Source organism: Notechis scutatus, chromosome 3 (genome assembly GCF_049901735.1).
Source record: "Notechis scutatus isolate UNSWTSFEM ecotype Mainland chromosome 3, rNotScu1.2, whole genome shotgun sequence".
Taxonomy (NCBI): Eukaryota; Metazoa; Chordata; class Lepidosauria; order Squamata; family Elapidae; genus Notechis; species Notechis scutatus.
The window spans coordinates 145,986,302-145,999,665 of record NC_142011.1 but is presented as its reverse complement, the minus strand read 5'-3'; the positions used below and the strand labels follow the sequence as shown (position 1 = coordinate 145,999,665).

The 13,364-nt window shown below is 39.1% G+C and overlaps 1 long non-coding RNA gene across 1 annotated transcript; it reads right to left on the bottom strand.

The window, feature by feature from the left end:
- Positions 1-360: 360 nt before the first annotated feature.
- Positions 361-12,742, bottom strand: LOC148131427 (uncharacterized). Its single transcript, XR_015748365.1, has 3 exons — positions 12,613-12,742; positions 2,855-3,027; positions 361-971 (listed from the first exon to the last, which is right to left on the bottom strand). It is a non-coding gene; the product is annotated as an uncharacterized LOC148131427 (long non-coding RNA).
- Between the last annotated feature and the right edge of the window lie 622 nt (positions 12,743-13,364).

Here is a 13,364-nt window from a genome sequence, read left to right as displayed (position 1 = left end):
TGGATTAGATTAGATTAGATTAGATCAGATCAGATTAGATTATAGGATAGTCACTCCCTAGAATCTTCCAAGATATATCCATTAGAGCAGGGTTGTCAAGCCTGCAGCCTGCAGGCTGGATGGGTCAAGTGCTGCCCACGCCCAGTTTAGTGAAGGGGAAAAATGTTGTGATACGTCACATGACGATGATGCAAGTTTGACACCCCTGCATTAGATTGTGAATAGTATAGATTTAGTCTGGCAAGACTATGGAGTTTGAGCAATAAAGAACAAAACCTTGGCTGGATTGATATTTTTATTTATTTATTTATTTTTGTCAATTGCTTACAAGATAATAGGTATAAGTAAAAACATAGTTATGAATACATGGATACGTATAAGAAAAATAAAAAATAAAAGAAATAATAGGAGAGGGACGGTAGGCACGTTGGTGCACTTATGCACGCCCCCTAAGATATACATAGGGCTGGGCCCAAGAACAATATTGATCAATTGAAGAGCTGATCTAGTCTTTGAAGAGCCAACCTAGTCCTTTTTCTCACCTAAAAAATGGGTCTGGAAGTTTGGTCCCATGATAGGAAGATTTTCTTCTTATTTTATTTCTTCACAAGGGAGTCACCTCTAGATCCTAGTGCTTAATTAGCCTTAAGGATATTACTAAAGTCTTAATTGTAACAACAATTGTCTAACTGATATTCAGTTTCACATCTAAGTAGCCAAGCCTCTTGGTGGTTTACATTAATGAAAACATAAAAACAAATTACTTTTGGTAATAATTACAATTATATAATTGCAAAATCAATAAAACAATGCTTAAAATTGTGAGTCGTAAGTATCATGCATCACTATAACCTCTCTCAAACAACTTTTTCAATAGTTTCTGGAAGACCAAAATTTGGTGGTCAAATTTTGACTCGGCACTCATTCTGAATGTGAAGAAGCTGCTCCAGCATAACCTGTGGAATGTCAGCCTTAGGAGACACAAAAACAAGAATCATTCCAAGATCCATTAAACACAGACACCACAATTGAAGCAGTCAGAACATGGTGACATAATGCTGCCCAGTTCCCACGAGTAGAATGAAGATCAGAACAGAGACATTCTATGAAGCTCCTCGCCAAACATGGCAATCTGACTGCAGCCTAATTTAAGAGAGACAGATGACTGCAGCCTAATTTAAGAGACAGTTTTGATTCATGATCCTTCATTGGAATAAGCCATCTGATCTCTGGCTCTTGAATAATGTTTATTTGTTTATGGAATTCTGACCTTTGGATTGGCTGACTAACCTGACTCGACTCGCAGAACCTTGGCCTGGATTTTTGCTATTCTTCTGCATGCCCCTGTTAAAGCAATCATTTAGGCAAGATCTTTTCAGATATTCTGTTCTGGTTTTCATTCCTATATATAGAAAAAATAACTAGAAAACAGGAAAAAAAAACTGGGCAAATTTATCAAGTGTCTACACCAGGGGTGTCCAACCTTGGCAACTTTAAGACTTGTGGACTTCAACTCCCAGAATTCCTCAGCCAGCAAAGCTGGCTGAGGAATTCTGGGAGTTGAAGTCCACAAGTCTTAAAGTTGCCAAGGTTGGACACCCCTGGTCTACACAGTGGTTAGATTTTTAACTAACCTGCTTAGATGTGTTGTCTGGACACTGCCAGTATATAGCAAAGTAGGTAGGATAAATACTTTATTTTAATCTAACCTTGTTGGTCACATAACAAGGGTGGCTTACAACAATCAAAATACAAAGCATAAATAGAAACCAACACTATCAGAAGCAGAAGTAAAATTGAGTTCAGTTAACAATTAAAGGTTGATGGAAGATATGGGTATCTGCCATTTCACTACATATTGAAAGAGTAGAGGCTAAATGCGTCTTCCCATATAAGAGAAGGCCTCTTCCACATGCCAGATAGACAAGTTTCTAGCAGAGGGGGAATCTTCAAAAGGGTCTCTCCTAAGTAATTGGGCAAGTTCACTTTTCAGATATTCATCAGTTATATTTCCATAAGACAGGTGCACATGCATGCATGTAAGCGCAAACACACATTCATTTCATTGTTCCTGTTATAGTTTTCAGATGAGCTTACATAGGAAAATTATTTCTGATGATCATTCATAATTTATATTTCCATAAGCCAGGTGCCCGAACACGCACACACACACACACAAGCACATTCATTTATTTCATTATTCCTCTTATAGCTTTCTGATGAGGTTACATCAGAACATTATTACTGATTATTGTTCATTCAATAACTGACCTGGTTCACCAGTTTGTCTAGTTCCAGCAATATTAGAGCTATAGATTCTCCCCACCCTTACACTGCACTGTTTCAAATTCATAGATTAGTCAGCAATTGAACAAAATTACCCTAAATCTTTTCAGGGTTTTACTTTTACCTCCGATTAGTAATCCCATCATTTTAGCATTCTAGCGAGGCTGTATGTATAATATTTGAGACGGTGATCATTTAGTAATGGTATGTGTCATAGAAGCGGATTAAAGACTTGTAATAAACATGACAATGATGAAAAAGATTTCTGGCTTTGAAACAGAAGACCTGTTTGAATTTAAATTGGCTTCCAATAGTGAAGCAGCTCTTCCCTTTCTCCTCTCAAGTAAGTGAAACAGTTGTATTGCTTGTCTCAATAGCTAACAGCATGAATGACCTTTGGTGTTACCACTGAATGGTGACACAAGATTATCTCACTGCTTATCCATATTAAATAAAAAACTTTCCATCCTTCTGGTGATTCTACCATCCTCAAACACATATGCTGAAACAAACAGGGAACTGGAATTTTCTGCGCAAAAATTGACATCAGAGATCTTTTCTCCCTCACTTCCTTCTCTGATTTTCCTCTTTGATTAACTTTGGGCCAGATGGCCAGTCCCCAGTCTCTCAGCATGCCTTTGACTGACAGGAGCCTTTGATAAACCTCGGAAGAATGGAGTCATCTCCAGGTCACCTCCTCTGCCTGGCCTTTAACATGCAAGCACATCCCACCATTATCTGCTGAATAGGAGACAAAGGAAATTAGCTGCTATTCCCTATCATTCCCATTATTTCTACACTTAAACAAGGAAATAATGAGATGCCCTTCACTTTCCTTGGAAAGGTACAAATGTCAGCTGTTCAGAAATGCAAACAAGCAGTTTCCCATGTTAGTGGATGGGCTTCTATTGTAAAGACACAAAGTGGTAAAACTGGATTTGGTCTGTGCCTGTCTGAGAAAAAAAAATACTTAGCATGCTTGGAAACGTGTTCTCCGCTTTTTAGTTTTGGAGGGAAAGAAGCATCTGAAAAAAAAAAAAAAAACCCAATGAGACCTGTGCTTTGCTTAGTAAATAACTCCTGATGCAAAATATAGATGAGCACAAATGAAAATCTTGCATCCAAGTATCACCAAAATGTTCAAACTAATAGTATATTGCCATTTGTTCTTACAGCTGAGTCTAAGATAGGAATATACTTAAATGGGCTTCTTTATCAAACAGTTGAGAGGTATGATCCAACTTTGTTGGCATGGTCTTTCCACGCAGTTTTATCCCCAGGGAAGCAATACTGTACAATTTCCTCACATTTGTTTCCTCTATCACAGGGGTGTCAAACTTGATTTCATTGATGGCCATATCAGAGTTGATGGCCATATCAGAGTTTTACCTCGGAGGGAGGGCAGATGGGCATGACCAGGGTGGACATGGCCAGGCTAGGTGTGATCAGCTTGACATCACTCGTGTCAGGGAGCACCTGTGAAGCTCCCTGCCAGCAAAAACGGAGCCCTGGAGTGACCTTCTCAAGCTCCGTTTTCAGTGGCAGAGGCACCATGGGCCGGTCCTTCACTATTTCCAGAGTAGCCCTGTGGGCCAGTTCTAAGCACCCCATGGACCTTGAATTTGATACCCCTGCTCTATCAGTATGAATTAACCAGTGGTAGGATTCAATTTTTTTTTACTACTGGTTCTATGGGCGTGGCTTGGTGGGCATGGCATGGCTTGGTGGGTGTGGCTTGGTGGGTGTGGCAGGGGAAGGATACTGTAAAATCTCCATTCCCTCCACACTCCTGGGGGAAAGTTACCACCAGTTCTCTGAACTACTCAAAATTTCTGCTACTGGTTCTCCAGAACTGATCAGAACTGGTCAGATGCTGAATACCATCTCTGGAATTAACCCTAGAAAAACACTGTTGCTTTGTGTTTTGCTGCTCTGGGTTTATCTGACATTCTAAGAGACTTAACCAGCCCTGGATTGATGAAATGAAAAAGAAGGGGGGGGGGAAAAACCCTTCCCAGATCTCACTGCGCAGAAAACAGCAATCATGGCTGACAACACAGAAATAATTTGGCCTGACTGGATTATTTTACAGCTGTTTAGAAAAATAATTGGGAGGCCTGGTGAGATTTGCCCATTCAATAAATTCAGCTTTGCCTCTTTTCTAAGTTAGTACGTATCGTAGTCCGATACTTGAAATGAAAGGATATGAAAAGAAGTGATTTTACATTTTTTTAAAAAAAGGGGTGGGGGAGCTATGAAATTTTGTTTCTTAATCAAACGGTTTCCTTTTTTAGAAATGCATATTTTGGTACAGAGGTGATACTATTTTAATCTGCCTGATTAAAATAATTCAATATTTATTTGCAAATGCATAGCCCTCCCTTCAGTTACAACCCATCTTTTAAGAGAGATTGAGTGGAATCCTTCCTACAATACTAGATGATACCTGTTGATCATTATCTATTGCCAATCTAGTACTGAAGAAGGAGCAGAAACTAACAGGTTGTTGCCAACAAGGATCTTATGGTTGTCCAGTTCAGGACAAATGATAAGGCATTTAGTACCGTATCATCTGCAGTTTTCTCTCACACAAATGATGGTGGCTGTAGCAGTTGAAGGAAAGACCCTCAACCCATTTCCTTAACATGTCACTGCTTCAGTCCACCCACCCAGCACCCAGATCTACCATCCATATTTTCTAAGGGAAGGAAATCTATACTACTTTGTATTAAAATCAGGATTTTCCATGCCCATATAAATGTGGTAAATAAGGTTTAATTTAAGAAGTACAAGAGATGCATGCACAGTGAAATCCAAATCTTCATCTTCTTACATCACATCTTTATCTCCTTAGGAACTTTCTCCAAACAGGAATCAAGTCTAGTAACATAAAATCTCACTTTACGGAAGAGGGATTTTTGCAATGGAGGTGAACCATAGGAAAGGACTCATCCTCCTGGTGTTTCTTGACTCCCTGGCTGACCATCTCATTTTGCTGTACTATTGTGGCAATATATTAATTGAAATACGTTATGCTGCTGTATGTATATCTCCTCGAGATGATATGAACAGCAGACGACAAACAGATTAAATTTAACATGCATGTTGCCATTCATAGTGTTTTCAAACAGATGCCAAATTGGATAATTTGGGAGCACAACTGCAGATAATCTCCTCTTTATCCTTTAGGAAAAAAGGGTTATAGTGATAGAAAATAGTACTGACTTCTTCTACAAAGGTGGATTCCTTTCCAGTCCTATAAGACTCTGAGTGGTACACCACAAAGGAAAACAGTAACAAAGATATGTCAATCTCAATTAAAACATAATAAAAATAAAACCCTTTGGTTCCCCCAGTCATTCTAAAGGACCATTAAAGAGTCTTCAGGGTCTTTCAGTATAAAAGGTAAGTTGGGGCCAGACAAACTTCGCTGGGGAAAGTATTCTGAAGTGTGAGTACCATCACAAAAATGTACCAATGCCCCATGCTCAGTTCATCATCAAAACTCAGTTCATCAGTTCTAATTCAGGTAGTCCTCAACCTACAACCACAATTGAGCCCAAAATTTATGTAAGAAATTTGTTAAGTGAGTTTGCCCCATTTTATGCCTTTCCTGCCACCGTTGTAAAGTGAATCAATGCAATTGTTAAGTTAGTAGGGGGCGTGCATAAGCGCACCAACGTGCCTACCGTCCCTGTCCTATTGTTTCTCTTATTCTTTTATTTTTCTTATATGTACCCATTTCATGTATTCACAACTATGTATACACTTATACTTATTATCTTGTAAACAATTGGCAAATCAAATAAACAAATAAATAAATAAATAAATAAATAAATAAATAAATAGTATAAAGGTTCTTAAGTGAGTCTGGTTTACCCATTGAGTTTGCTTGTCAGAAGGTCGCAAAAGGGGTTTACTTGACCCCCCAGGACACATCAACCATCATAAATATGGGTCAGTTGCCAGATGTCTACTTTTTGATCACACAATCCTGAGGATGCTGCAAAGGTCATAACTGTGAAAAATGGTCATAAGTCACTTTTTTCAGGGCAGTTGTAACTTTGAACAGTCACTGAATGAACTGTTGTAAATCAAGCACTACCTGCAGTTGGAATTGAAACACAAAACATGCAGAGTAAGGTGATCTTTGGTGTATTCTAGTGCCATGTCATACACAACTTTAGAGTAATAATCAGCTGGCTATTGAATTGGTCCAACGTGTAGTGGCAGCTTATGCAGTGCCCTTAAGTTGAGCATAACTCTATAGTGGCAGGTTTCTTCTTCTAACAGACCTGCTTCCATGTTTTACATCAGTTGTAGCTTCCATGTCGTTTGCAATTCTACAGAGAATTGTTGCAATAGGCCGATAGTAAGGTGATCAGAGCACAAAGGCTACCTGGTCCAGCATCCGTCTGCTGCTTCAGATGGAGCCGTGAATTTTTTTCAGGTGAGTGTGACTCTGTTACACAGACTCTGTTACTCTGTGATGTTCTCAGATGGCCCAGCTATTTATGTAAGGAGACTAGCTCCATTTTGATAAAATTTAATATATATTCTTAGCCTCTGATATTCCCCAAGAAGCTGTTTCAAGACTTCCAACTTGGCCTGGATAGCTATTGGTTTCATCAGTTGCAGTGGAACCAAATCTCACTCCAAACCAGTAGATGACTTCTCTTAAGTGAAAGGACCGAGCTATTCCAATGCTATTCCTCGCATTGGAATAGCTTGACCGCTGATTCTTTAAGAATACCAATTGCCTGCTCATAAGTGAAACCATCATATTACATTGCTGTCTGTTTCTAGTTCTTAGAGGCACTCCAGTGGAACACCATGATATTTAACACCTCCAAGAAACCTAATAGAACCAGTAGGGCAGAGGTGATATTCAGCAGGTTCTGACCAGTTCTGGAGAACTGGCAGCGGACATTTTGAATAGTTCAGAGAATCAGCAAATACCACCTCTGACTGGAGATTTTACAGTATCCTTCCCCTGCCATGCTTACCAAGCCACGCCCACAGAACCGGTAGTTAAAAAAAAAATGGAATCCCACCGCTGCAGTAGAGACATTCCAAATTACAGAGAAAGTCATCCATTAGAGTGACTGGGCTTAAAACATTTCCTCTAGAAGAGCAAACATTGTCAAATACAACCGGATTAGAATGATGGAAGACTTATGAATCTTCTGACATATTAGATTCTCTTGAAGTATCTCAATTAGACAGTAATTGATGATCCAGCCATATTGTTAGATGACATGCAAAAATCAGCTTGATTTTTCACGAAAAGTCAATAAATCATTAGCTACATAAAAATATTGTATCTTATGACTATCATTAAGTGTTGTACGTTATGATTCTTGATTCTTAACAAATGTATCTTTTCTTTTATGTATACTGAGAGTATTTACACCAAGACAAATTCCTTGTGTGTCCAATCATACTTGGCCAATAAAGTATTCTATTCTATTCTAAAAATGTACAATCACTGCATTTTTGTTTAATAGGCAGGAAACAACTTCTTGTGGAATTTAAACCTCAGATCCTATCAGAGCTGAGGTATGATGGTTATGCACAATGGCTTGGGAAAGTAAGAAAGACACTCCTATTGTCTCTCAAACAGCAAAACATCTTTCCGGGTGACACCGATAGGGACAATAGCACAATTAGAATAACTGGACATTTTGTTGGAAGGAGATAATCTCCTTGACTACACCAAACAGCAAAGCGCACAGGCACTTCAACCTTACTTGTTACCCTGAACTGATTTCGCATCCTTTATGGAGTTCTGCATGGAGTGGGGAGAGCCATTTTCACATCCGATGCCAAAATGGTCTCTAACACCAGAAGAACTAGCTGTAATTTCAAGGTTTATTATTAAAACAAAAGGGACCCTAGACATAGCGACGATCTGCAATTTTTAACGCACAGGCATTTTGTCACTTCCTCTTGTGCTCACAACACAGTATGTGATTAAATCACTGGAACAATGCTGACTTTGAGAAAGACAAAGGTTTGTCAGCGTACTCCGAAGGGAACAAGAAGGGGAAGGGAGGAAAAAAAAAAAAAAGATTGGCATTAGATTTTTAAAGGTATATTTGAAAGAGTGATTATTTTATTTTATTTTAAATCTGCTTTCAAGTCCCCAGAGATGTTCCACTTTATCAAGAGAGACACATTCTTCCTAATGAAAGGTTACTGACCTTCATGAATGTGACAGTTCAATTACAGCCCATTCATATGCAGAACGGCCGTTGATAAAAGGATTTAGAAAATGTGACTTGCATAGCAAAAGAGACAGGAAAAAGAAGAAGAAAGGTGCCTGGGAATGTATTTTCATAGAGTGAATTAAGAATTATAAATAAGATTCACTCAGGTGGTGAGGGGACCTTTTTTTTTCCCTTCCCCTTTTCCTCTGGCCCAGCAAACCATTAGATTTGCTTCAGTGAATGCATTGACTTTTCTCTTTCTCTCTCTCTTTTTTTTATCCTGCTAATATTCCTGTCTTTTTAATCCCGTGAACTATTAAACCTAACAAATCATAAAGCCCTTTGGCTGCTTAGATGCAGGATTTCATACCTTTTTCTCCCCTCCATTCTGGCTGGCAGTAAGGCAATGTTTTTCTCATTTTTAGCAGCTTAAATGGGTGGAAACTGTCTATAAAATAGTGGTGATTGAGCTCATATAAATACAAAGATATTGTCCTAATTGTCTTGCATTAACATCTCCATCATGTTGGACCAAGTTCTGTTTTTTTCAGCTTTCTTTAATACTCAAATTAGATTTTAGCCAGATTTGCCAGTGTAAGGAGGATGCATCCCTTTCTCTGAACATTCCAGGCATGAGAAAGTTGAAGTACAAAACTGTGGGTCTCTCAAATGAGCCACAAACACCCACCCACACAGACACCCTAGAACAATTTACTGTACCTGTTCCTGTAAATAAAATGCCCTTATGAAGTTGCCTATGTTTTTGTGAAATGATTTCATTTTCCCATACAAGGAAGGAAGGAAGGAAGGAAGGAAGGAAGGAAGGAAGGAAGGAAGGAAGGAAGGAAGGAAGGAAGGAAGGAAGGAAGGAAGGAAGGATACATATGAATCCAATTAGAAACAGACTTACCATACAGCAAAAGAAAATTCTTCAACCAGCAATGCTTTCCTACTCCTATTTCAAGTCACTTTCACCCTTCCTTCTCCTGATGGTTGAATTTATACAATACACGTCGATTAACATAAGGTTAGTAGCTTGTAAATTCACCATGTTGTGGGAAATCTATCTTCCTCTTAGCATGGCCATTACATTAAGGCATAATATAGTTTATCAGCTTAGGCATATCATATTGTAGAGCTAAAGAAAATATAAGATTACATAGTAAAATCATCAAAAGGTAGTTTTTACTTTGATTTCCCATCATGTAATATTGATATTGTCAACTTTTCTTTCAGAGGAATGTACTGTGGCATCCACATCAACCATCTGGGGCTATATGGGAACAGGCAAATGGTAGCAGCATTTGAGTAAAAGAGGCATTTTGTTAATCACCCCAGACTATTAATTGAGCTCAGTGATTCTATACTTCTCATGGTAGTCTGTAGAGATTCTCAGTCATCCAGATCATGGTTGTCCCAAAAGTGCTTTTTCAGGAGGCAGCTGGACTTTCTTGTTTTTTCTTTGAAGACACTTCACTTCTCATCCAAGAGGCTTCTTCAGCTCTGACAGGATAGTGGGGAATGGAAGGATCTGAAGAACCTTCTTGGATGAGAAGTGAAGTGTCTTCAAAGAAAGAACAAGTCCAGCTGCCTCCTGAAAAAGCACCTTTAGGATTCTCATGGTACGTTTTGGACCAGGCAGCTTGGAAAACTGAGAGTCAAGGGAAGAATGGATTAAAAAGGCAAAGAGTTGGAAATGAGGACTAGGAAGAGGAATAGCTAAAATGAACAAAACCACCTTTATTCTATGTCTTTGGTATAGTCGGCAGCAATTACTATATGAACGTTGGTATAAAAATTGTTGCCATTTATACACGCATATTGTTGACAGTTCAAAAATGAAAACAGACTTCAGCAAAACTGGTTTTCAAATAACAAATGTTTTTTTTCCTTCTAATAGCCTATTATTTGCTATTGTGTTTTTTAAATTGTACTATTTTATTTTTGCCCTCTCCAAAATGCAGGTGATAGGAAAGGATGAGAGACGGCAATGTGTCCAAAACAAATCCAGTCTCCCCTGCATTGAGTACAAATTCAATAAATTACAAACACAATACAGAACAATACAATGAACGGTAAGAGTGAATAGGGATTTAAGCCTGGTTCTCTTTTGCCAAGCCCATCTATTGCAGTGCATGTTAAAGTAACCACAATGAACTTGTTTAAAAATATAAAAAAGTAATATTATACACGGAGCTTGATTAAACCTTTTGAAAATATAATATGTTTCTGTTCATATCCTTTGTGGACAGGGAGCTTTAAAGTTTACTGTTCCCCAACAGGGTTAAGAGTGCAGCCAGGCATGTAATTAAGAGCAATTCTGATGTGCACACTGGCAGAGGCAAAAGTAGCTAAAGGTTGAAGACCATGAGGGGTTTGTTCACTATGGGGAAAACACAAATGAAGATGAACTTTACATACTGTTGGCCTTGCTGCTTGATTAAAAATGCATTATCCTTTGAGGCAAATCACCCCATGACTTACAATAAGACACAGTTACAAAGATATATTTGCTGAACAGACTCTTCCTCGGAGGAAAGCAAGAGAAAGAATTGGGCACACCATCAAACAAACTGGTGGAGGCAAGTTCTTGTGAGGTAATTCAAAAGCACTGAGCGATGGGCATCGAAGCTCCTTCCCAATTTGCCAGCACAAAGAAGATTCTAGGTAACCTGGCTTCTTAAAAGAGTAAACTCTTGTTCATATTACAATTACACGAACAACCTGTCTCTGAACTAACTCTAGGTCTCTAGGGATCTATTTCCCTTTCATCCACTATCTCCTCAACTATACCATTTCTCTATCTATCTGTCTGTCCGTCCGTCCGTCCATCCATCTATATTTATATATTTATATAATATAAATATAGGCAAGATGTTAGCTAAAATGGCTGTTATCCTAAAATAGGGGGTCCCAACCACAACCTGTGGATCGGCACTGAGCCATGGCATGCCAGAAACCAGCAAAGCAGCAAAGCCCTGCGGGGTGCAGGCAGCATGTGAAACCATGTGCCTCTCCAGTCCGTGGAAAAATCTCTCTTCATGGAACTGGTCCCTAGTGCCCAGAAGGTTGAGGACCACTGTCCTAGAAGATGAGAAAGAAAATTAAGAAATGATTTAAATAGCTTTAGAGGATTTCAAGAAGTGAATGAAATATAAGAGAGAGTAAGAGAGAGAGGGGGGAGGGAGAGGGAGAGGGAGGGAGGGAGGGAGGGAGAGAGAGACATGCAAAGCTAGTAATTAGGGGGCCAGGGGAAGGCCCAACCTTAGCTCATTTAGGAAATCATTGAAGACCTGGTTGTTCTCCCCAGCCTCTGGGGCAGGATGATCGTAGAGCTCCCTTTTGTTTAAGCTTATATGGATTTTATGTGGTTCTATTAGCTGGATTGTGTGGCTCTATTTTGTGTGGCTCTATTTCATTCCTCTGGTTGATTTTCTTATTTATATGGTTAGCTTTATTTAATTATAAGCTTTCAAGAGTTGCTAGGAAGTAAGGTGGCCTTGTAATTTGAAACATGGATAAATCAATCAATCAATAGCAAAGTTATAGGATGTGGCAAACTGCCTCACACTGTGAGACGAGCCTCATATAAATTTGATGAATAAAATAAAGTAAAACCAAGCTTGGAAGTAATACAATACTTCTGAAAAAGAATCTTGGAAATGTAATTGAATATGAGTCTGCAATGTGACATTGTTCCCCCGAAAGAAAGAAAGAAAGAAAGAAAGAAAGAAAGAAAGAAAGAAAGAAAGAAAGAAAATGCAGTTTTAAACAACATTAATAGCAGGATGATTTCTAAATCATGGAGAGTCCACTTCCATTCTGTTAGGCACTGATTAGATGCCAACAAGCATATTATTATTCCACTTCCAGCTCACCAAGAACTAACACAAAGTAAAAGAGCTTCAGAGAAGGTCGCAAGAATGAAAGAACCAGAAAATGAGTTCCTCTGAGGAAACAGTTAAGGAATAGAGACTCCCCATGCAGGGGTGAGCAGTGATTTGTTTCGCCATACCAAGAAGCACTGGTTGAAGTGACACAATCCACCCTCCAGAAGCAAAGCAAAGACAGTTTTGTTCCCGGATTGGCCAGCCAGTAGCCAGACAAATCCACTGACCTTCGGGGTTGTGGCTCTCCTGGGGTCAGTCCCAAAATTCAAAAGCAGATTGCCATCTGGGGTCCGAGGTCCAATAAGTGAGGACATATTACAAAAGAGAGGGATTTTTGTGGTGAGGCAGACCTACTTAGCATCATGGCCTGGTCTTAATGAGGAAGGACAGACTTCAGACCCTCCCAATACACTGTGAGAGGGTCTGAAATACAAGGAGAGAGAAAGAAAAGAGAAAGGAAGGTCTTTGTTGAGATCTGTCTGAAGCATGAAAGGTATGACAAGGTTAATGTGTGATGAGATCATAATTTTAAACAGAAGGCAGGTCAGATTAGACAGCCAGACATCAGTACAGATGCCTCAAGCAATTGTAAAGACACAATTTCCTATCCATCTGAATTCTCGTCACAGGTTCCTATAAATTCTAGCTCACTAAATCCCTCTAGAGGCATTAAAACCTTTCTAAAAATATTATTTTTCAAATAGGCCAAAGCATGCTTCTTGCACAGGAGCTCAGACTGAAGCCACAGAAAGCTACTTTACACTGAGTCACGTGTTGCTAACTTTAATATTATTAAAATATTGAATGATACCATCGGGGTCTGCAGATGGGAAGGGGAGAGCATGGGAGGAAATGCTGAAATGTGGGTTATAGTCAGCCAGTTTGCACCAATTCGGGAGAACTGGTTGTTAAATTTCTGAGCAGTTTGGTGAACTGGTTGTTGGAAGAAATTATTAGGGCAGAGAACCGGTTGTTAAAT